Source organism: Mixophyes fleayi, chromosome 8 (genome assembly GCF_038048845.1).
Source record: "Mixophyes fleayi isolate aMixFle1 chromosome 8, aMixFle1.hap1, whole genome shotgun sequence".
Classification (NCBI taxonomy): Eukaryota; Metazoa; Chordata; class Amphibia; order Anura; family Limnodynastidae; genus Mixophyes; species Mixophyes fleayi.
In genome coordinates this window covers 91,222,876-91,247,455 of record NC_134409.1, presented here as the reverse complement: position 1 = coordinate 91,247,455, position 24,580 = coordinate 91,222,876, and the positions used below count along the sequence as shown (strand labels likewise).

The 24,580-nt window shown below is 37.8% G+C and overlaps 1 protein-coding gene across 1 annotated transcript in view; it reads left to right on the top strand.

The window, feature by feature from the left end:
• Positions 1–24,580, top strand: part of GRIN2B (glutamate ionotropic receptor NMDA type subunit 2B) — a 474,891-nt gene that overhangs the window by 257,021 nt on the left and 193,290 nt on the right. The gene's annotated exons all lie outside the window — the stretch shown is intronic.

Sequence of the window (24,580 nt, the reverse complement as noted above, 5' to 3'; positions counted from 1 at the left end):
TTCAATTCTTCCATAATATGAAATGTAAGAATTATAGTGGAAGACTTGAGGGAGCACAATGAGTCAAGTGATACATTTTTTTTAAATTACTGGTTACATAGAAATACAAGTCAATGTATTATTTCATTCATTGAACAGGTCTTCTCAATTGAAATTTGTCTTATATACACATTCAGAAAGCACTGGTATATTGGAACATCTGGGAATAGATAGAATTATCAGCAACCTGCCAATTGCATAATTTAAATTATTTGACAAATAAAAAGAAGTATGACTTCAACAAAAGTGGAATTTAACCAAAATGCAATGGTTAAATTACATATGAATGCTCAATGAAATGGTTAGTCCACCATGGAACTTTATGAACTATATTAGACATTTACTAACTGCAACTCCCAGGGCATCATTATAGCATGGTTTTCTCCTGCTTCTGCTGGATTGCGATATTAGACCAGAAGAGGAGCAGCCACGACAGGATGTGTGTATTAAATGCTATTCCTCCCTGTCCAATAGTTGGATTTACCAAATTAAATTTGGTAACAGATGGGAGCTCAAAGGAAGGACACCCAACAAAGTATTGCTTGGGGATGGAGGGGAATTAACAGGGGCACACGCAGGATTTTTAAGGTGGTTCCACCACAAAAAAAAACATAGAGAGAGGTGCTGTCAAAGAAGCATCCGTGGCGGTGCTGTTTTGTACTACAAGACAGCGCAGCGGCTGCTGTATGGTACAGTGCCGCTATGTAGGGACACTGTTCTTCGCGGAGGGGAGGGGCTTCTGGAGAACCAGAAACCCCCCCTGCATGCGCCCCTGATTAATAAAAAAAAAAAAAACAGTGGTGAAACACATATATTTGAAACAATAGAAATTAACAAAATATGCTTGCATTAATCTAATTTTCACTTGACTGGTCAAAGCAAATATATTTAGATGATGTGTGTTACAGAACATTTGTGTTTATTTCACCCTTTATTTACTAATCCTGAAAGTGGTTATATTTATAACAACAAATGAGATTTAAGATCATTATACATGATTTCCGTTAAGCACATCTTTTTTTTTTAAGAAAATGTCACAACTAAAGCAAAACCCTATGTTATAGCTTTTTTCATATATGTTTTAGGAAACAAATGATGTATACATATTCAGGCAATGCCTCCAGTGGACCTAATGTAATTCAAACCTATTCCTGCAAGTGTGGGTGGTGTGTGGAGTCTGTGTGTAGCAGCTGAGCCAACCTGACCCTGAATCCCTTGAGCCAACCCTATTTAGCAATATTTCAATTATGTATCCCAGGGGAAATCCTTTTGTCTTTTTGGCTGTTTGTTTAACAGTGTCTTTCCCCCAATGGACTTCTCCTCTCATTGGTCAGCTGGTTCACACTTGTGCAATAATTCTTCTTGTCTATCTAAATGAAAAATCTTCGGCGACATAGAGCTGTCAGAAAAGTTTATACTTCACTATGTCTATAAAATATGTCAAATTATTTCCAATTATTACATGACTATAACGTAATTAAGAATAATGTAATACATTAAAGGAAGACTTCAGTCTATAACAACTATTAAGTCTAAAAGTGTACAAACTTTTTAATTCAATATATTTGAAATAAGATTGTGTTATGATCATTGGAGAAGCATTATGTTTGCTGTTTGTTGTATAGAGGATATTTTGTATTAAAATGTTTAACATAAAACTCTAAAAAGGAGGCTGAAAATTAGAAGAGACAACAGACAGTGCTATTGAATGGAGTAAAGTATCCAGATATCCCAGATTTTCATTACAGTAACTATTTGTAACAGAAGTTAGATTTGAATGCTTACAGTTCAGACTCATAATGCATCTGGGTTGAATTCATTAGGGGTCACCAATTACTCTTTCACTGGTTTTCTCCTTCCAAAAAAGGGAGCCGTTAGTGATCTGCACAGTGACAGCAAAACCTTGTTGTTAAAACTTCTTTCTCAATATCAGTGTTGAAAAAAAAGTAATAGCAGATTTTATTCAGTTCTTATTTTAATGATTCTAACGAAAAGTTAGGTTTTATTGATTTTTAGATTTTGGATAGTGATCTAACATGTATTTAGGCTTCTATTAGATGTTCTATTATGCAGAACTTTTATATGTCATATTTCATTAATTGCAGTTCTTTGTAGTTTTTCCTTTAATTGTTTTCCTTTTATTTTACCTCTCATTGCTTATCAGTAAATCTTGCCCATGTTAAATATCCAAATTTCTTCATACCTACACATCAATCATTTACAAATACCCTTACAAAGTGAAATTGAATGTTGAATCAGCCTATAGCTGTCTTCAGCTAGAGTTATATACCAGTATCACCTTCTGAATCAAATGCCACCATGTGGCTCTCTCGTGTACTGCACTCATACCATTATCAAATACCTACTGTCCACATCCAGTTTCATTACAAAGATTACCTGTCACTAAAAGGAAAGGATAAATAAATTACCTCCTGCTGGGTGCAATTACATCTTAAAAACATGTATTGTAGGACTCTTTCTGTTTAAAACTGTGGTACCTCATTTATTGAGATATGCATCTGACAAACAAGTTTCTGATCAGTCTTTAAGATTTACTTTGACAGGATGTAAAATTAATTTCCCTGTTTGGAATGTTAATTTTCTTAAATAAATTTTTCTACATCTATTTAACTATCAATGTTTATGTATATGTGTATATCACACACACTCACTGAAATGTATGAACTTGCTTACTTTTTTCTTAATATGTTAAGGCTAAGTGATTGCCCAAAATGCTAAATACATTTTTCACTTGGTTCACATATTCCAATCTCTGTGAGTGCCTCTTTTTATGTTTTTGCGCATTTGGCCGTTCTTAGCATGGAGTGGACCCAGACATCTCAATTCAGTCATGTAATTAAACTAAATATATATATTTATGTATAGCTGGAAAAGAAGCCACAAGTGTTTTGTTGCTGTTTTTACATATACAGTAAATGTATGTGTGTATACAATACACAATACAATACTTCCAGCCTAACATAACAAAGCATTGAATGGAAAAAAAAACCTTGTTTTGCCAACAAGGCTTGATTTTTATCAATTAACCATTTTAAGACTGATCTATACACAACACGAATGGCTATAAGAGAAATCTTCGCTATGGAAACTGGTCTCCATAGGAATGAATAATTCCTGGAAATACCTATAAACTGGTTTAAGGCCTTCCCACAAAACAGGAACTTGGAAGCGTCCATGTTTTTTGATTGGTTACTAGATCTGTTTCCATGGCAACATTACTTAGACTTGTCATGGGTCTAAGCCTTTATTTAATGTTGCTAAAACATACATTATGTGCACTTAACTATTTCTATAATCCATTCCATTTTTTCATCCAGCTGTTCAGGCAGCTATGCAATTATATTAATAATGGATGTATTCTTCAAGCATTTATGCCGTTATTTAAGATGTCTTTTGTTATAATATTGGTCTCTGTAGGGCTGGCAATGTTGGTGTAGAAGAAGTGTGGACGTTATGTGAAATGTCATAGGGCATAAGATACAGGTGCAGGAATCAAAATATTTTTTTATTTGTGAATCTATCAGTATTAACATTTTCTTATTTGTTATGTATACATTGAATAGGCAACCTTATTTTTTTCCATATATAACATCTCCCTAATTGAAGTGCTCAGTGTAATTTTTAAACATGAAAATGGCTGTTTTAGCTCTATATGATAAGAAATGTTACAAGAATAGTGTGCAACCAGGGTACATATTTAATTTATATTTGATGCAATGCCACATATTCCAGGTAATTCTTAATGCTTCTGATCTTTCAGTGTCCCTGAAATGCATTTTCCCATTCAGCACCACGAACAGCTCACTCTGGGTTCAGTGCAGAGGAGAATACCTGCTGTGTAGTCTGAATCCTCAGCACTCCAGCACCGCGGACAGCGGCTTCCTATAGATGCTGTGTAGTAGCTGCAAATGGCTATGATTAAATACCTCATTTTCCAGCCGATCATGTTCCTAAAATAGATAAACTATACATTCAGTATCTGCATGGGGCTGTCACCATCATTACCTCTACTATCATGTTAAAGTTTTTTTGTCTGTAGAAAGAGCACAGACTAGAAAAATAACTAAGACGTGCAGAATTTAACAGGTCTCCATTGGTAAATATGTGTATGCTGTATGTTTGCAAAAACAACATAAACCTATTTATTAAATATAAATACTTTTCTAACATTGTGTTATTCTGTAAATTTATTAACATATGTCTTTTTAGACAGATAAGCGTATCTCTGCATATTTGTATGAATTCAACTGAGGGTGAGAACTACGGTGTTGCATGAATGGCTCAGATAAAATAAAATATTAGGTGGACTTGGAAAATAATACAGTATCTGCCTGCCTTTGCTATGTAATTAGCGTTAAATAAAGAATCTCAGACATGGCAGCACTACATTAGTCACTTTGAAAAAAAAAAATCTTTATTTCAAAAGGGACACTGTACAGCTACATATTGGTTGTAAAAAAACAATAATCAATAAAGAAAATCAATAGTGTTTAACTGTTGTCAATGCATAACTTTAATACACAATTGTCACTTTATAGGGTATAACAAATCAAGTAGGTAAAAGAGAGTAGGATTTTGGTGAGGCAAAATAAAGAGGTAAAAGGAGTACGCTCCCTGATAGCAAAGTGAAAGAAAGTATAAGACCGATATCGATTTTTGATTCAGTATGAAAAATCTAACATTAGGTTGTGACATAACTATACTTATTTTTGTCCTCTTTTAAATATAGATCTCTGGACATGTCATTTAATGTTTGTGTTTTCATTAGGGAGGAAATATATTTTTAAGACAAAAACATCCATGCAAGCAGTGATTTCAGATCAATGAAACATTAAAATCGATAAAATCGGGCATGCTGAACTATGGTGACTATGTGTAACAGATATAGCCTTATTATTAAACAGCAAAATGACAGCAGCTTGCACGCCTTTAAGATGTTAGGCCTCATTTACATTTCGTCATGCCTTCTGTTATGTTTTGGTTTATGCACAATGGCATTATTCTCATTTTTGTTTATGCAAGGCAGTCATTTGACTGTAAGATGACAGCGAAACAGTTTGTGTGTCTGTTCTAAATAAGGGGATCAATTATACCACAAATGGACTGTGAAACTAGCTGTCCATGGGCCAGATGAGGCCCTCTATAACCTCCTTTACTGCATATTATCATTATAGGACTTTAACTGCAGTGCATATGTACAAGACAGAGGATACACGCATTCCATCTCATGAATTGATAACATATTGCAACCAACACTACTGTAGCACTATTCATTCACTAAGTTGAATTACAACATGTGACTGTTTTGTACTTGGCCAATTCTCACAACTGACACATGCGCTATGATTATTTTTTATTAGCTGGTGCAATATAAGGTTGTTCCATATATTTTTTGTACAAATGGAGGCATTTCTAAAATCTTTACTAACCAGTATTCAATAAAATGATACTTGTGGTACATTGCGTCTTTGGTACGTATAGAAACAGCAGTGTAATATTAGATGCATCAGTGATTCAATATAGATAAAGATGTATTTATATTATTACCGGTTTTCCACAATCATTTCAGTTTAATGACCGAACAGTTCACTGAATTTAAACAACTGTTTTCCTCACTTAAAGACATTGTTATTGAAACATCTTCTTTCATGCAAAGGCAGCTTCATCTAATTTATACACTCTATACGTATCATCCATAATTCACCTTAAAATGGCGACACTCACATTTCTGGACTTAAGGGGGCGATGCGAGGTCCCGGCACCTGTATAATGTCGCAATTATACCCTTCGCCATTTTACTGTTGCGATAGCTTTTGTTGGAATTGTAGTACTCAGCAATTATTACCCCACTCCCTTTCAGTATACACCACAATAACTGGGCTGTATTTTTTTAAAATCTATAGTGCACCTTTTCCCCAGTATGGCAGTTTCCATATAGTGTATGTAAAGAAAGGAAAATATTTAGAGGTATTTTCTCTGCAGAATTACTTTCCTTTTTAACAAAATTATTTTTTGTTAAGGTATTTAATTGGTAAGGGAAAAGGATACAGAAAAAGGAAGGGAGAGGGAAGGGGTGCATAGTGGGGAGCAGACAAAACAGCAGAATTACTTTTCATAACTGTATATTAAAAAAAAAAAACCCTGAAAATATACTGTGTTTGTGATTGCATTTTCCCTTACACATTTTAAAATAATTTCAATAATGTTAATATTATACTATTTGGGGATATATAGTAATTCATATAGCAGTATTTTCCACAGTGCATTTTATATTATTTTGTATGCATTTGTCATAGATGGAAAAAGGTTATGCATGGAAGAGGTTAAAATGTAGCGTGACAAATATTTCTAATTAGATAATTACATTACAGAATTACTTGGCAAATACTACATTTCTCTTACTTCTTCAAATTTTCAGAAACTTTTATCAGCTATATTTGCTTTCTATATTACATTACAGCAATGTACCTAGCCTAGTATGTAATGGAAGTAGTTTCCAACTGAAAAAAAAGATGTTAATAATTATTCGATTTAAAATAATTGTATGTATTTTTTCCACTTTTTTGCTGCAGGCATCTGTAAATGCCTACAGTGATGTGATGATTACTTATTAGTTTCTGCTGTCTCTTTTATATCATGGAACACCAGGAACAGGTAATATGTGTGGCTGTTTAGCTCACTAAGGGCCTGATTTAGAGTCGAACGCAAGTCTTTCTTCTCAGTACAACTAGCACTTTTGGCCAAAGATCCGTGTCTCAGTTTGCATTTTGACTGAGACGGATCTCCCCATTGCACCTCTCTGCTCTTATAGAGGTGGAACGGGGAAGTTAGTGAGCGAGCCTAGCAATGTAAAGGCGTGTTCATGCTCTTTACATGCAATTTTGAGTTGAAATCAACCGCAGATAGGTCTCTAGAAGGCGTATCTTTTGCGGGTGCTTCCAGCTGGTGGAAGAGATCTTGGGCAGCACGGTGGCGTAGTGGTTAGCACTTCTGCCTTACAGCACTGGGATCATGAGTTCAATTCCCGATCATGGCCTTATCTGTGAGGAGTTTGTATGTTCTCCACGTGTTTGCGTGGGTTTCCTCTGGGTACTCTGTTTTCCTCCCACATTCCAAAAACATAATAGTAGGTTAATTGGCTGCTAACAAATTGACCCTAGTTTGTCTGTGTGTGTGTGTGTCTGTTAGGGAACTTAGACTGTAAGCTCCAATGGGGCAGGGACTGATGTGAGTGAGTTCTCTGTACAGGGCTGCGGAATTAGTGGCGCTATATAAATAAATGGTGATGATGATGATGATGATGTATTAAAAACTAAGTAAAAAAAATAATAACATTTTTAAAAAAAAGTGTGCACCCCCTCCCAAACAGCATAACCAACCCTTCTGCTGTTTTGGGGGTGGGGGGGGAAGCAGAATTTTATTTATTTTTTTTACATTCATTTTTTAAATCATTTATCTGTTTTACAGGGCACTGTGCATAATACACCTGCACGACGACCCATAAGGCAGATAAAGAGGTGTGTTTGTGCAATTTGCACAGTATTCTAAGTCACACAGATTTAAAGATATGTACTGCTTGGAATACTGTGTAAATTACAGGATGCAATTTACACTTACGTTATCAGTGTAAATTGTGTCCAACTCTAAATCAGGCCCTAAATATCTTGATATTACCCTGTTTATAGTCTTTTCAATAGTGTTCTTTCTAAGTAATCAAACTGTGTTCCAGTACCATCTAGCAAAACCTCATGGCTTCTAAAATTGAATTGAAACAAGTGATACATACCTTGCACTCTCTTAGTTATAATTCAAAATGCAGGCATGTTTTGTCCAGGCTTGCATACTATTTCTAGGTTTAATGTTTTCCTTTTCAACATTTACTGTACAAACATCTTTTTTATTGAGTAAAATACTTATTTGAAATTGTACTGTTTTGTACTGTATTTAATTACATTTAATTACATGTTAATGCAAGAGTGTATTTGCTTATATTGTACCTTAAGTTTATTAATTACTTACTATTATGCTTACAGTTTATAATTTTGTGATGTGTATGCGTGTGTTAAGAATATGTTTTAAATCACAGTCAGTGTTAGGAATGTTGGCATATTTGGGGGTAAATGTACCATAGTCCGGTTTATGCATCCCGCGCGAGATCAGCGAGATGACAGCTAAAATTTAAAACGGCGCTGCCTTGTAAAGGGAAACTTGCCCTTTACAAGGCAGCGGCGCTTTAAATTTTAGCTGTCATCTCGCCGATCTCGCGCGGGATGCATAAACCGGACTATGATTCATTTACCCCTTGGTCTGCGTACATATCCTCATTGCCTCTAGAATCTACATACTAAAGTGCACCTTTGCATTTTCTCTCCTGCTCTCCTCTAGTCATCAGTTTGGTTTTGTCGCATCTCTGTACTTTTATAAATTAGAGTATAGTAAAATAAAGTATTCTCATTTTTTAATGGCAACATATTTTCTATTGAAAGTGGACAATTTTCTTTAATAGTAATGGACAAATACAGACAAACTTTCACATGTGGCTAATGCATACAATAGTTAGGCTTCACTGTCTGGCATATAATGCTGGGAATTGTAGCTGAATTGGCAAGTCACATGTTCCCTAAACTGTGTCAGATACAACACTTATATTGAGGTGGGCTTTTGTTCTAAATTACTGAATTGTTCATATACCTGAGAAGCTCATCTCAAATGCAAGTATTGTTACCGTATATAGCAAACAATGCAAGCTGTGGAACTTTACACTTTTGGAGTTAACCGTTTTATTTTGTGTACTATAGAACAGCCAACAACAAAATTACATGTACAACCCATACCCTGTATATGGCAGAATTATACATACATTATATATAATATACCACTAAAATTAAACTATGTGACAGACAGCAATCACATAGTCTATATATCTACTGCTATATAAGCATGCTAACCTGATTGATTTAGGAACGTATTCATGGAAAGTAATAAACTTCTTTTATGTTTTTCTTTTTATCAGAAACTGAAAGCTGTGACAATGTAAATAGGATACTCTATACTCAGTTGGTCAGAATAAAAATAAAACATGATGACAATTAAATTAATAGATCTGAATCATTGTGACTCAATCTATACACATGTCATGTGGCAAAAACTGGGAGAAATTAAGTCTGGTTGTATCTTGCGATTTAAGTCCAGAGTCAAAGCATTCACATTCTGTTATAGAGGAATAATACAGTCCTACTGTATGGTCTGTTTCCTAGGTAACAAAGATGGAGAGACTGTTGCTAGGTAACCCCCTCCCACATTCCATTGCTGGCAGGATTGGATCTGAAAAGCACCTCCCTTTCCTTGTTTAACTCTTTAAAAACCATGAGAACACAGCTACATAATCCTCATGGTCATAGTCTGCCTCTAGTGATGCAAGAAAGAACTTCAGTTAAAAAAGGTTATAGTGTATACTGAATGACTTATGCACTGAGCTATTACTCAATAGTATATATGTACAATATCCTGTGCATATTCACATGGGTGCGTCAAAACTATGACCATCAAAAATATCTTTCAATAAACAGATAAAAGTCAACATGTTGTTTTGCAAGATACAATTATATCTGTTTTATGCACAGGGAGAAAAAAAGCTGATTTCAATGATGCACAGACTTGTGATGTGCAATATTATTGGGCAGTTACTTGCGGGATACAGATTTGGCACATCAAGGTGTCAGAATATGCGCAGCTTTTTTCATATTGTAAAAAGAAAGAGGTAATGGAGTACAGTCATGAAATTTTCTTAAAGTAAATACTGTATGTGCCACAACGTGACATTTGTAGGAGTAGGCACAGCACAAGCTTTGTTGCAATACTTACTTGAAGAAAAATAATTGTACATTTAAACATGACTATTTTATCCTTTGCTATTACAATAGTTACTTCAGTCCGACTGGTGAACCAAAGCCTGAGTATACATTAATGCTCAGCGTCCTTCACCGTAGAACGAAAGTCTTAGCATAAAAACACAGATACTTGTTCTCCCATGCCTTGTGAAGCTGGTTTGCCGTTTAAATGTTATTTTTATTTTAAGTGTATAATTGATTTGATCTGTGGTTCTACAGAAAATATCAATAAACCTTGTTTATATATAAGGAGTCCGGAATTTTTTTTTACCTGTAGTGGATTTTAGCAGAATTTGTAATGTAATATGTAGTATTTACATGTAAATACTGTAAATGTAAAAGCTGACACTTTCTGTTTGTTATCTACCTTGTAAAATTCTTACTATGAAATGAAATAACTTTTGTGGCAATGCCTATCTTTGCTACTTTTATACAGTTTTACTTTACAAACTTATTTCTCAGCCAGCAATAATAATAATTCTTTCTTTATTTATATACCACTTTTTTCTCCCATTAGGACTCAAAGCACTTTACTTTGTTGCAGATGGAGAGAGTCATCTTGGGTGCACACACCTGGGGGCATATTTACTAAATTGCAGGTTTGAAGAAGTGGAGATGTTGCCTATAGCAACCAATCAGATTCTAGTTATAATTTAATTAGTACATTGTACAAAATGATAGTTAGAATCTGCTATAGGCAACATCTCCATTTTTTCAAACCCGCAGTTTAGTAAATATACCCTCTGGGGCTCATAGATTTGCAGAGCAAGATGAGCAGAAGCCTGCACAGGCAGAGGGCAAGACATTTCTAGCAAAGTACTGCCTCCCTCATGTTGTGGAGCAGTGAGTAAGATTTAATTTTGCGGAACAGGATTGTTTCAGTGGTGTTCCTTGCTGTGCATAGACATTCCCCTTTCACAAATGGACTTGAATTTTTCACAAGCTAAGAACTGACAGACATATGCATCCTATTCTTTTACTGAGTCAAAACAGTTTCCATGCACAGTACACTGCATAAAAACAATTTATGTGTCTCCATTATACCAAAGGGCTAAACCTGCATGCATATTCACAGTTTTCAAATATAATACAATTCCCTAAACACTCATTCACCACTTTATTAAACGAATATATATATATATATATATAATATGCGTCTCCACAGATGGAGAGACAGTCATCTTGGGTGCACACACCTGGTGGTATATATTTACTAAATTGCAGGTTTGAAAAAGTAGAGATGTTGCCTATAACAACCAATCCGATTCTGGCTATCATTTATGTAGTACATTCCACAAAATGACAGCTAGAATCTGATTCTCCACTTTTTCAAACTCGCAGTTTAATAAATATACCCCCTGCTGTTTTATGAAATCATTCACGTCAGTCCCTGCCTCGTTAGAGCTAACATTCTAACTTACCTACCACACATACACACATAAACCAGGGTCCTTTTTTGTCAGAACCCACTTAACCTAACTGTATATTTTTGGATTGTTTGGGAGAAAACCAGAGTACCAAGAGTAAACCGGGGAGAAGATACAAACCCCACACAGATAGGGCCATAAAGGGAATTGACCCCATGACCCCAGCACTGTGAGGCAGCAATGATAACATCTGTGCCACTGTGCTGTCCCAAACTGAACATATAAGTGATCCATTTTAAAAAGGGATGTTGAAACATTCACAGATTTAAAAGCTCCTATAGGATGATAAAATGCTTACACCCTGTGTTATCCATACTTGTAGGAACTGAAGAGTTCACTAGAGCGTCCTTCAATAGGTTTCATGACATGGAGTATATTTTGAATGGGAAAAATAATCCCTCATAATAAACCTATTATCAAATATTTTAAAGTGAATGTAAATGTAAAAATGCATAAAGCGATACTAAACTTGTAGTATGTTTTATTGTATTTGTTCAACTTTTAAACAGTTTGATTTAATAAGAAAAAGAAAATATTTAAAGAATGCTGACTCCTATTATGTATTGCATTATGCTAAATTTCTTTACAAGATTTTGTTAAAATCCACTATAAGTAAAACTTTGTTCTGGGCTTGTTAAATATAAAATAGGTTTATCAGTATTTTCTATAAAACCACAGATCAAATCAATCATACACTTAAATTAAAAATAACATTTAGGTGGCACATCTGGTTTACTAGCCTTGGGAGAACAAGAATCAGTGTTTTCATGCTAATCCTTTGGTTGTAAAGGTGAAGGACGCTGAGCATGTATAATCCATGGGATTACCTCTTGGTAAATGAGGACTACACGTTAACCTATCGATCATCTAATGTTTGCCGGCTGGAAAGATGCAGTGGGGATCTCAGCAATTTTTATGCATAAATATATTTCTCACTGATGAACCTATTCAAATTTACAGCTCCCAAAATAGCATCTATTCAGCATAATGCTGGGTTAGCATCTCATTGCCACCTGGATACCCACAGCAGTGCAGTTTTGAGAGACTTATCCCTTTCACTGTAAGAGAAGCATTTATTACCAACTTTTCTTAATCCATCCTGGGGTTGCAGCCATGTCATACCTTGCATATTTGCTGGCACATCAGTTTTTATGCTGTTCACCTAAACTGAACTGTAAACAATAAGGACATGTGACAATAGTGGTAGCACACATACCTGTTATCCACCTTGACATATTATCTCTGCCATAGTGTTTTCTACATTATGTACTAAACATTGAAGTAATACCGTATGCTTCTTTTTTGACGTGTGTTCTGTCTGCATCTTGATTCGTCTAGGGTTGTTTTTGCTGGTAGACGCCCATAGTATCTAAATTATTCACGGTCACACCTACATAACTCCGTGTTCCACCCTTTTCTTTGTACTGAGACGCTAGCTGTCGCAAGTGTGCACTTCGTCTGAAAAGCAGACGGAACTGATGCTTACTGCACATGCGCGTCAGTGGAAATGTGCACAATGTGCCTGAAATGTACTTTGCGTCCGACTCTACAGATCTGAGTGATCTGGACTCATTTAGAGTCAGATCTGTATGCTTCCTGATCACCACCCATCTTTGTGCAAGCAGTTTTCTTCTTACCATCTCTCTTGTATTTCTGTAAAAACGTCTCCTGACTCCTTTCCAAGCATGTCCATACAAGAAAAAGTAAACTGAGATTTACCTTGAAAAACAAATGTGGATATTTTGGGCTCGGTGGTCAAATCTTCATATGTACCATCGGAGCTGACTGCCTGCGATCTGCTTCCAAGGATTCACAATAGTTACATAAACAAGTGTAGTGTGGAAAGGCAACACCAGAGTAGGAAATTAAATTAATGTACAGCAACCTTTATGTAGCCTATGCAATACTGGACGGACACCCTGTTTGTTTTCCTCCTGTTTTTGTGATTTTGTTGGAAACAATGTTAAATAAAGCTGAATAGATTTTAATTGATCTTCTTTGTTGCTCGTGCGTGCTGAACTTGTTGATAGCCTTTTCAAATATGGTTTTTGTTGTCAGAAAATTTACTGATAGCCAGTAAAACATATTTCATTTTGTTTATTCGTTTAAACAACACAACAGTGACATTTTACTATTTTACTGAAAGCAATATACTTTGTCACCTTTTTTTCAGTAAACAGTGTGTCAATTAATATTTTAAGAATTCAAAGTCAAAACATTTTCATTAAAAGTTGCAAAATATTATTAGCATGCCCATTGTCCCCCAGGACCTCAACAACGCCCCCTGCTCTTTAATCTCAAAGCCTCTCCACTTAGATTGATTGGACAGAAAGAGTAAAAGAAAAACTCCCTCTGTGGGATTTTCTCAGTGCTGGGAACTTGCCGGATTTGACCAGGAGTGTCCAGTATATTAAAGCTATTATCGGGTATTCGTGACATAGCCTTTGATCTCTGGTCACAGTAATTCTTTTTTAATAAAGCTTTTTGCAGTCACTACAGCTGTTATGTGCAGAGTAAAGGGATTGGCAATGCTTTGTTGCTTTACTATCATACATCAGTCTCAGCCCTGTGTCCTCTATCTCTCTTCAGTCATACCTCTTCCATGTACGAGATGGCAGCCAAGGAGGCTACAGAGTAGTAAGTTCAGGTGAATTAGGTTAATGAGGATTTACTTAACCTGCGTTTAGGGAAAATTTGGATATAGACTTCAGTTGTTTGTTACCCTCAGCTTCATCATTCCTGCTCTGTATAATCAGTCTTTCGATTAAAATTTTCGAAGGGAAAAATGAAATCATATTTTGTTTTACAAAAATATAGTTGTGCAATATTTGTTAACAACATCTGTGAGTGTATTGTTCAAGTTGACATTAAACTGTTTTTAGCTTTCAGCATGCCCTATAACCTGACATTATGTCCCTTCCTTCTAGACCCCTTTTCAGTGTCTTTGCATACACAATGATGGTCGTCCCACTTATGGGGTCATCATCACAAATACTACAATGTATGCCATTCACTGTTTTACCAGTTTAACATGCGTTCATGAAGAAAAAATCTCAGGGTCAGCACCTTCAGGAAAAATTGACTCTCTTGTGGGCCCCACGCTGAGCCTCTCAACCAGGGGTGCATCAATGTTAACTAAGTTAACACGATGTTCTTTCTCCCTGGTTATGTTGTCTTTTGTGTCTTACAAATGTATCTTGCAGGTATTTCAAGTAAACTATTTTGTTTTCTCCTTTTTGCATAAGCCTTGATTTGCTGTAATAGTTACATGTCCACTAATCAGAGCATTGCACTGTTATTGTAACTATATTACAATAGGTAATTACTAGCTGGACTTGTTTCAGTTGGCACCGATAAAAGTAGGAGTGAATAGGATGCTGCATGCCCTCTATAGCTGAAACTTTACTGTTTAGTGCATTCGGTTTATACTATACTGCAGTGCCGTAACAAGGGTGGTGCGGGCGGTGCCGTCGCCCAGGGCGCAAGGCCAAGGGGGCGCAGCAGCCGTCTGCTACCTGCCTCAATACCTTCAGCCCTTAAGTTCCGCTTAAGGGCTGAAGAGAGAGAGAGAGACATTTACTTACAAGAGTTTGATGCTTCAGCCCTTAAGTCTGCATGTGCGTTCCACTTACAGGAAGTTCAGCATTTGGAACGCAAGTTTGCGTTCCAAATGCCGAACTTCCTGTCAGTGGAACGAACATGCGTTCCACTGCGGGACGGACTTAAGGGCTGAAGCACCAAACTCTTGTAAGAGTTTGGAGGGCACAGTTTTCACAGTTACATAACTAGAGCTCACGTTCCCGGGACAATCCCTGTTTTAGCCTCTGCAGACCACTCATTCAAAATATGTATTTAAAATACAAATCTAAATAGTCCTTTTGATCAGTTTGAATTTTATCTTTAATGTCTGATTAAGACAGAGGTTTCATCATCTCTTACTGGATACATCTCGTCTTCCAATAAGAACAGCTTTTTGTAATGACAATATTAAGAACACATCAGCCAATGGGAAGTAGAGTTGATATAAGTAGATATAAAGTGTGTCATTAATGCTTTGCCTTTTGCTGCCTCACAGCCGATGTTTAGATCCTTTTTTAGTCCTATTCATTATGTGTTTAGAAAGCCATGTAGTGACTCAGTTTTCCCATTGTTATTTTGGGTTTAGTTATCCCACAACTATACAAATTCTGGACAAAAAACGAATACTGTTGTTTTTTGTTTTTGTTTTTTGTTTCTCTCTCTCTGTCTAAATTCCTTAACACACAGACCGTTTTACTGTTCTTATTTGAGTATTAACTGCATCAAATATTAGAATACCTATCTCTATATATTTTTTGCATACTTTAAATGGTCATTAGGGCAGAGAGTTGGACGTTTAGTATTGGACCATCATAATTTTCAGTTCTAGGCCTGTTCGAGCTGCAAACAGAAAATCTTAAAATTATACACAGTGCACAATGCCCGATCAATGGGTGAATTACTGGCCTTCCAAACGAGGCACCTTTGTAGGGCCTATGGGTATGTGGAGGCCTGGCCATTACATTTCTGCATTGGTCTTGTACAGCAAGCAGTATTAGTGATTTGAACTCTTAGTGCATGTATTGTGTTATTGGCATGACAATGTAAGTATATGGAGGAGTGTGTGATGTTGTGGCCATACTGATGTCAGTTTCTCTTTTAGAGTAGCTTAAAAGCTGAGGTGTGGGACACTATATTTTTTTAAAATATTTTTTCTGTAAGCTTAGGGGCCATTGGACTCATCGTGATCTCCAATAGGCCCCTGGCTGATGGATAGTAAGTCTCCCCTCCTCAGAAACGTGTTTTGCTGCCATACTGTTGTCTTCCCCTAGCCTGGAGGCCACACTATCTTTAAAATAGCCCCTATCACCCAGTTCAAATTGGATATACATCACCTACTCCCATTGGCTGATGCCAACTTCTGATTCCCCAAATCCTTTAAGCATGTAACATGCTAGATATGTTAACACTAGCCTATGAAATCACAGCACCCTGCAGAATATAAAAAGAAGAATCAATCTTTTTGTCTGATGGATGTTTTAATGATGTTGGACAGTTTGTGCAGAGAGTGTGCGAGATTCAAATTCACACAATATTACACTGTAGAGCAAAATCCCAATAAGAATCAGCAAGCAATTTATGGAAATCTGACAGATTTATTGTGTGTTTGAAAAGCTCAATCTTGTCATTATACTTATATGGAATCTTTAAAATGCATGTCAGCAGGAAATCATGAGATGTTTTTACAGGTTATATTTTTATTCTAAATCAGACAGATTTGAAATGTTTGTTATTTGCTTTTTACCAGGGCATTTATGCTATTGAGTGATCACAATAGTCGGTGTCCTCTTATGGAATGCCTTGAATTGTTGTACCATAATGTTGAATCATCTAGAAATTGAAGCGTGGCCAAGTTTGGATATGCCTTAATTTCCTTTTGTCTCCACAACTTTGGTTGTGCTGTTAGATCTTACACAACTCCTCCATATTCCAGCACCTCAAACACTGGAGGTCATTTATGAAGCCCAAAATGGCTAAAGCACAACATATAATCAGCTTTGTTGTGCTGATTTACACAAGTGCACCTATATTTCCACCAAAACACATAAGTGAACAGAGAACATTGGCAGCATTTGCACAATTTGCCATTTGTCATTGCTTGAAAATTACTGAGTGGGTGCACCTGTACAGCTAGTAAACATCATAAATCACCACCACTGTGGTCGCTGGAGCGTTTACAAGTGTGTACACTAAGGAGCTGTGCAAAAAGTTACAGGGAAGGAATTGAGATTTATTTGGGCATCAGCTAACTTCTTCCTAAATACATACACTCCTCTCTATTGTATATATTCAGGCTTCTATCCTACATCCCACCCTTAACCTTAAAGCGGACTTGTCTGGCCTACCATGCCCCAGTATTAAGGTCTTAACAGAGATATATACCCAAACACAGTTTAGTTATAAGAATGGTAGTGGTCCAATTCCAAGGGCCTCTTCTTTTTGAGAAATTCCCCTCACCAACACCACAACACCTCTCTAATAGCTTATTTTCCTGTCCCCAATCACAAAAAAAAATCATTGCTTCCAAAGCATAGAGGCTCTCAGCATTTGACAAGTCATTATGTGTAGGTAGACTGTGGAAGGGAACCGGAGCACCAGGAGGAAACCCACTCAAACAGGTGGTAAACATACAAACTTCCCACAAATGGGTCCATGGTTGGAATGAAACTCATGACCCCAGCGCTGTGAAACAGAAATGTTAACCAGCATGCTGCCAAGCTAAATATAGAAACATCCTATTAGTATATTAGTTGACACATGTTCTGCATTTGCAAAATAATTGCTATTTTACAGGCAGGGATTTTTCTGTTTCGTTTATAAAGTTACGTTTTTTTTCACTTTGAAATGTTTTTAGTGTTTTGTCTTTATTTTTTTACACAACCGATCCACAGAGTTTAGAAATAAAGTCACTAACTGTTTTTCTTTCTATTAACAATTGTGATTGAGGATTTAAAGACAATTAAGGAGACTACATAATTGTGATGGAGGATATATGCATTAGGCAGCCTGAGTCAATAAGGAAAGTAAGGCAAAAAAGGACTAAATGTTCTAGGGGACAAACCATGTTACAATGCAAGGGGTGCAGATTAGTTTATTATTTTGCACATAAGTTAAATACTGGCTGTTTTTTCATCTAGAACACAAATACTTGATAGTTTTACTTTTACACAGAAATTTAAAGTTGCCCTATCCCAATTTTTTAAATTTACCTCCAATACAACATGATTTTACCCAGGTGCAAAGTTACTCCTTTTTTATACTTTGATCTCCTTAATGACCCATGCGAAGTTTAGCTGCCTAATGCCTATTTCCACCTTCACAATTATGTACTGTCTTCAAAATCAGAATTAGCATATTTTCTGTATTTCGTATCTCATTGCTAATCATGTGAAAGTGGAGATCAAACATTTGCAGCTTATGTTTAAAATGTGCTGGCCAGACATGAATGATTTGGCAAGTGACTCAGGGCTGTCTCTTCCATAGGGCACGATGGGCAGGTGCCCGGGGGCCCTGCAGCCAAGGGGGCCCGTCAGAGGCAGCGAGAGAAAAAAGTTTATGAAAAAAAAAGAAGAAAATACTTACCTTGCTCTCAGCTGGCGATCCAGCTCTCTCCCTGGTCTCCTCCTATGTGTGGCGCTCGCAGTGCATGTCGGGCGTGATGTCGTCACGCCCGCCCGACATCCATTGTGGAGCGCAGCACAGAGGAGGAGACCAGGCAGGGAGCCGGATCGCCAGCTGATAGCAAGGTAAGTATTTTCTTCCTCTCTTTTTCAGGAACTTTTTTCTCTCGCTGCCTCTGAAGGGCCCCCTGGGCTGCAGGGCCCATATATATAATATATATATATCTTTATATATATATATAGGGGCCCCGGTGCACTGCTTTGCCCGGGGGCCCCAAATGTTGTTAAGAGGGCCCTGAAGTGACTACAGTAATGTGTCTAATTCTGTGCATTAATACAAAGGCTAGTTTTTGTATTGTGTGAAGAGATATTCACACTCTTCAAAAGATGGAGACATGTGTGCCCGACGATGTGCAAGATTTAGTAAAACTGTAGTATCTTTTTAGCTAGACAGAATAGACAGATTTCCTAGCCAGAGGTGGTAATTGGGCACTACTGTAGTTGCTCTATCCTTTTTGTGCTAATCTAAATAAGACTAAGTATAAAATTGTGACACTAGAAATAAAGGCAGACTTTTTACTGTCAAGAGATTTTTTTTAAGATATATGGGTAGATTTTAAAACTTTCTAAAAAGGAAATGTGGAGGTGTTGCCCATAGCAACCAATCAGATTCTAGCTATCATTTAACTAGTACATTTTAAAATCAGATTGCTGTGGACACCACCTCCACTTTTCCATTTTAGAAGGTTTGATAAATATATGCTATAGAGTAGAGATTCTCACTGACCCCCGTGTTTTGGTTTTGGTTTTTGTATCTGGATTACCGTTATGTTTTGGTTTTGGTTTTGCCAAACCGTCATTGCGTGTTTTGGTTTTGGTTTTGGTTTTGTTTGGTTTTGTTTTGCTATTTTGATTAAAAATCAATGTTTTTGGGCCTAAAATAACCAAATGTAGTGCTCCACCTGTTTCTTGGATAAGTAATGTAATTGTAAAGCTAATAAATTATCCAAAAAACAGTTTAATTCCTGGTAGACCTTCATTAATTCTACACACAAACCAGATTGTCTTCCTCTCCATCTATGAATATTGGCAATGCAGCCATCGTCTTTGGATGTATATTACACCCTACACTTATACTTAAATATGTAAAGAAATGGACAAAGGCAGTTTGGTTTCTGTCTCTCTAGGCCCCCCTCCAGTTGTAGAAAATACAAAAAAATTCAGCCGTTATAGACTGTACAATATTAATTGAAATGGAGAAAGCCAGTTTGGTTTCTGTCTCTCTAGGCCCCCCTCCACTTGTATAAAATACCAAAAAATTCAAATCAGCCCAGATGTCAAACTCTTGTGGTCTGCCACCTGCGTCATCTCTACTTGTGTTTGGAAAGTGCAAATTGGTGCCAGAACCTCACGTGCCAGAACTGCTGCCACTGGTGCCACCCTTAACAATCATCTAGTACTCTTCAAATCCTAAAGTGGGTTAAGTGCAATCTTATGTAACAAATAACACATACATTTTTCTTTGTCATTACTGAACAAAAAATAAGCTGACACGAAAAAGTGTTTGTGAAAAAGTAAGTAAACCATATGATTCAGTAGCTTGTAGAACCATCTTCATCATTTTCTGTATGTGATTAATATTCTTTTAATTGAAGAATAATTGAAGAATTCTGTACGACTCCTTGTTAACACTGCTTTGGTACATTAACGTTAGAAAGCATTTGTTTATGCACATCATCTCAATGGAGGGGAGGAATGGACTTTGACTTTAAAAACCTTATTTATTTTTCTGTTTCAGCCATTCTATTGTAGATTTACTGGTGTACTTTCAATGATTCAAGTTTGTCCTGGCTTCACTTTTCAGACAGATGTACTCTCCTTTTAGAATGTTATAAAGTGAAGTTCTTTGTTTAGGGCTGTTTTGCAGACTCAATAACCTCACTATGCTTGATGGTTTGTTCTTGTGGTGGGCCTCTCCATCGGTGGACAGATGCCATTTTGGAAGACTTCTGACAAAGGGGTGCTTGGATGGGTCTGTCCGGATCCTTCTGAACTACTGGCGGTGTCCAGGCTGCATGGCCGCGCCCCTGAGGTGAGCTTCTACTCGCCCCGCCACTCTGTCTCCTGGCAGTGGTGTGCTCTGTCCCTTGCCGTCCGCTATTCAGAACCTTTGGTGGCTCTTTCAGTTCCCCGGTGGAGTGCCACAGCCAACTAGGACCTGTATCGATACCCTGGATTAAACCACCATTGCCTTCTCAGCTCTCAACCCCTGACGGATTGACACTTTTCATACCTATCATGACTAGACTGTCTGCATATCTTCTTTCAATATGAAGATCTGCCGCCCAACAGTGATCAGTGTCTAATATTACATTCTATGCCTTCTGGGCTTGCATTTGCTTTTAGAGTGTGATTTGGTCATGAGTGCTGGCTATGGGCCTCTGCTTGCTGTTTCTCTTGCTACTCAGTGAGTGACTGCCCCTTGCCCACGAGACTAAAGGTGTTACTCCCAGTGTCCACCAACTTGGCCTTACTATGTCTGGACAGTAGTCCTACTCAGTGCCGTAACTAGAGGTGCCCTGGGCGAGACAGTGCACCGGCACCCCCCATCTAAGCGGGAGTGGCATTTGATGAATGGGTGTGGCCAGTCTAATGTGGGTGTGGCTAGCACTTTACTGAAAGAATTCTTATATATATTTGCATTTAGAACGCAAACTTGCGTCCCAAATGCCGAACTTCCTGTCAGTGGAACGCACATGCGTTCCACTGCGGGACTTAAGGGCTGAAGCATCAAACTCTTGTACGTAAATGTCTCTCTATCTCTTTCTTCAGCCCTTAAGCAGAACTTAAGGGCTGAAGGTATTGAGGCAGGTAGCGGGCGGCTGCAGGGCCCCTTGGCCTTGCGCCCTGGGCGATGGCACCGCCCGCACCACCCTCGCTACGGCACTGATCCTACTCAGTGCCGCCCCTCCCATGACTATGTACCATCACCACCTGTTCTGATCTGTCAACCTGTCAATATAATTGTGCAACAAGCAGTTCTGTCTAATCTCCATTTTTCTGTGTATATAATGGGCCCAAATAAAGTCAGGAGTGCTAAACTCATTCCTGCAGTCAACTTTTTTAAACACCTGACAGCGGGCAAAGAGAAGAAGACCCCTGTCTCACCCGGGATCCCACTCAAGTCGACCCCACTCCTCTCGGATACTGGGGCTCGCTTACCATCTGGCTCCATGGCTTCCCCTGCTGCCCTTTCTGCACCTCTTGAGCATAACTCTCTCTTAACCATTGGCACTATGCAACTTATGCTCGCCAACCTCAATACTGAGCTCATCGCCACCATGAGATTATTCATCAGATAACTCAATTGATAGATTGTTATATTTTGGTGATGCACTACAGGTCCCAGTGCCTAAAATCTTTTGAGTATGCTGGTGCTTGTAGAACTACAAGAGTGAGTATACCATGGTTACCAGAATAATGGTATTTTTTCAACGGTGTGTGTGCTTACTTTATTTTATTTTTTACAGTAGAAGTACAGGTTCCAACAGGCCCTTGATGACAGTTCTACAATCGCTAGCATATCTAAACATTTTAGGCATGCCAGGGCTTGCTAGGACCTGAAGTGCACTGGCAAAAAATACTAATATATAATTGGAAGATTTATTACTCCACACTTACCACCCCATGGGTATTTGGGAAGAGTGCTAGTGCTTCCGCATGGGGTTTCTTTCTTTCTTTCTTTCTCTCTTTCTTTCTTTCTTTCTTTCTTTCTTTCTCTCTTTCTTTTTTAAATAACTTTATATATAGTTTTTGGTATGCAATACACAAATATTCCGCAATAAACACAGGCGGGGAAACACTCGGAAGTTAGACAACAAAAATGACATAATTTTCGGATGGAGCAGAGGCATTTGGTAAACAGGTAAAAGTAAGTATGCTAGCAGCTGTGAGCAGAAAAACTTGGGTAAGGCATACAATAGTGTATGTGTATGCAATATTTAGGAGGAAGAGGAGCTGGAAAGGTGGGGGGGGGGGACCTGGAATCTGGAACCCCCGGTCACCGGCGGCCAGTTAGACAGGTGAAACATTTGTAATCCTGACTAATAATGCGAAAAATTATAGAATAGAATTTGGCATGTCCAGTCCTTTTACAGAAAGAGAGCCGAAATGTTCTGATCCTGGTAAGACAGTGGGTCGGGGACAAGGAGGCTATTGTGTATGAACCAGTTGCCCCAAATTTGAGAGAATTTGTGGGCTTTTTTTATTTAAGTATGCTTACATTTTTTCCATAATAGCCCGAAAAATTTTTTTGTTGAGGAGTTGCTGTCTGGAGGGGGGGAATTGTGTTTCCAACACTTCACGACTAGCAGCGTTAAGTATCTGGTCAGACAACTTCTCCAGGTATTTGTACAGGGTCTCTATGGGAGAACCCAAGAGAAAGGACCATGGGCATTTGGTAACTTGAACCATACTGACCTTGCTGACCAGAGCAGCTACATCATCCCAGAAAGAAGCGATTTTTTTGGGCAAGTCCACCAGATGTGGAGAGAGGCTTATTTCTTTTTTTTATATTTTGGGAGTGGGGTGGTTATCATTATTTCCCTATGGAATTCAGTTCCAAGCTGAACAGGCTAGGGCTGGTTAACATTTTGACAGGGGATCACATGCTGCAGGTTTACTTGTTGCAAGTGACTCCAGCCCCCTTCTCCCCCATTGCCACTCTAGTTGTTGGGAACCCTTTTTGTGGGAGGGTTGGTACGCCATTTTTAAATATAATTTATTTTTATAAAACAAACTACATTTACAATCAGTCTTTATCATCAAAATGATGGCTGATGATGATGGTGATGGCTGGTCATCAATAGCGTGATGATATTCCTAATATTATATGCATTTACACCTACATGCTGATTTGCATAGGCCTTAAGATGTGTAGGCCTTGGCATATGGGTGTAGATACACTATCTCTCTGTGTGCCTTTTTCAAGTGCAAATTACGGCCAAATTGCAGCCAACTCAGCATTAGACCCATAGCTTGTGTAATGGCAGTTGCCGGTATGAGTGTTTATGACACATGACTGCATTAAATCTTTGTATCTTGAAAATCACCCATTACTATGTTTCAGAGATAGGGTGCAGCTGTGGTCTTGTATCTGCAAATAAATGACGAGGGAAGAGAACAGCCAACAGTCGGCAGCAGGGAAGAGTTGAGGAGAGTATTTGGAGATAACAGCCTCAGAAGTAAGAGAGGGAAGCATGATTAAGGGATTTATGTGTCAGAGTGAGGATTTCAAATTTGATTCAGGATGAAGTAGGAAACCAGTGAAGGGATTTGCATAGTGTAGCGGCAGATAAGGTGAGGTAAGTTAGGTGGATATCTGACAGAAGAATCTATGTGTTGCAGACAATTTCAAACCCAAGGAACATTCGGAAGTACAATAAATGTATGTATTAGATATTTGCATCAGCTAAAAAGTTTATTAACCATGCACACGCACTTGCATTGGATAAGGTAATATATATTATTATTATTATTATTAATTTTTATTTATAGGGCGCCACAAAGTATCTTTAGCGCCGTACAAGGACAAACAATGGCACAGTACAAGGTGAAACAGCACAGTACAAGTAACAGTAAGCACTATAACTATGGGGGCTCATTCACAGCAAGAAAGAGAGGGAGGGGAAAAGTGAGTACAGGCAGGTAACTATGGCCCAAGAGGGTGGGCACGGATGACAGGTAAAGAATCACTGAGGGGAGCGGAGAGAAGCGAGAGGAGACAGAGGGCAGAGGGTAAGAGAGGAGGTAAACTGAGTAGCTGGAGAGCGCAGTTAAAAGTAATGGAAACAGGAGGTAGGAGAGCCCTGCTCAAAGGAGTGTACAATCTAAAGGGAGGGGAAGACAGATAGGCACATGGATGAGACGGGAGAGACAAAGACAGAGTCGAGGAAGGATATATATATATATATATATATATATGCTCTCTTTCATGTCTCTGCAA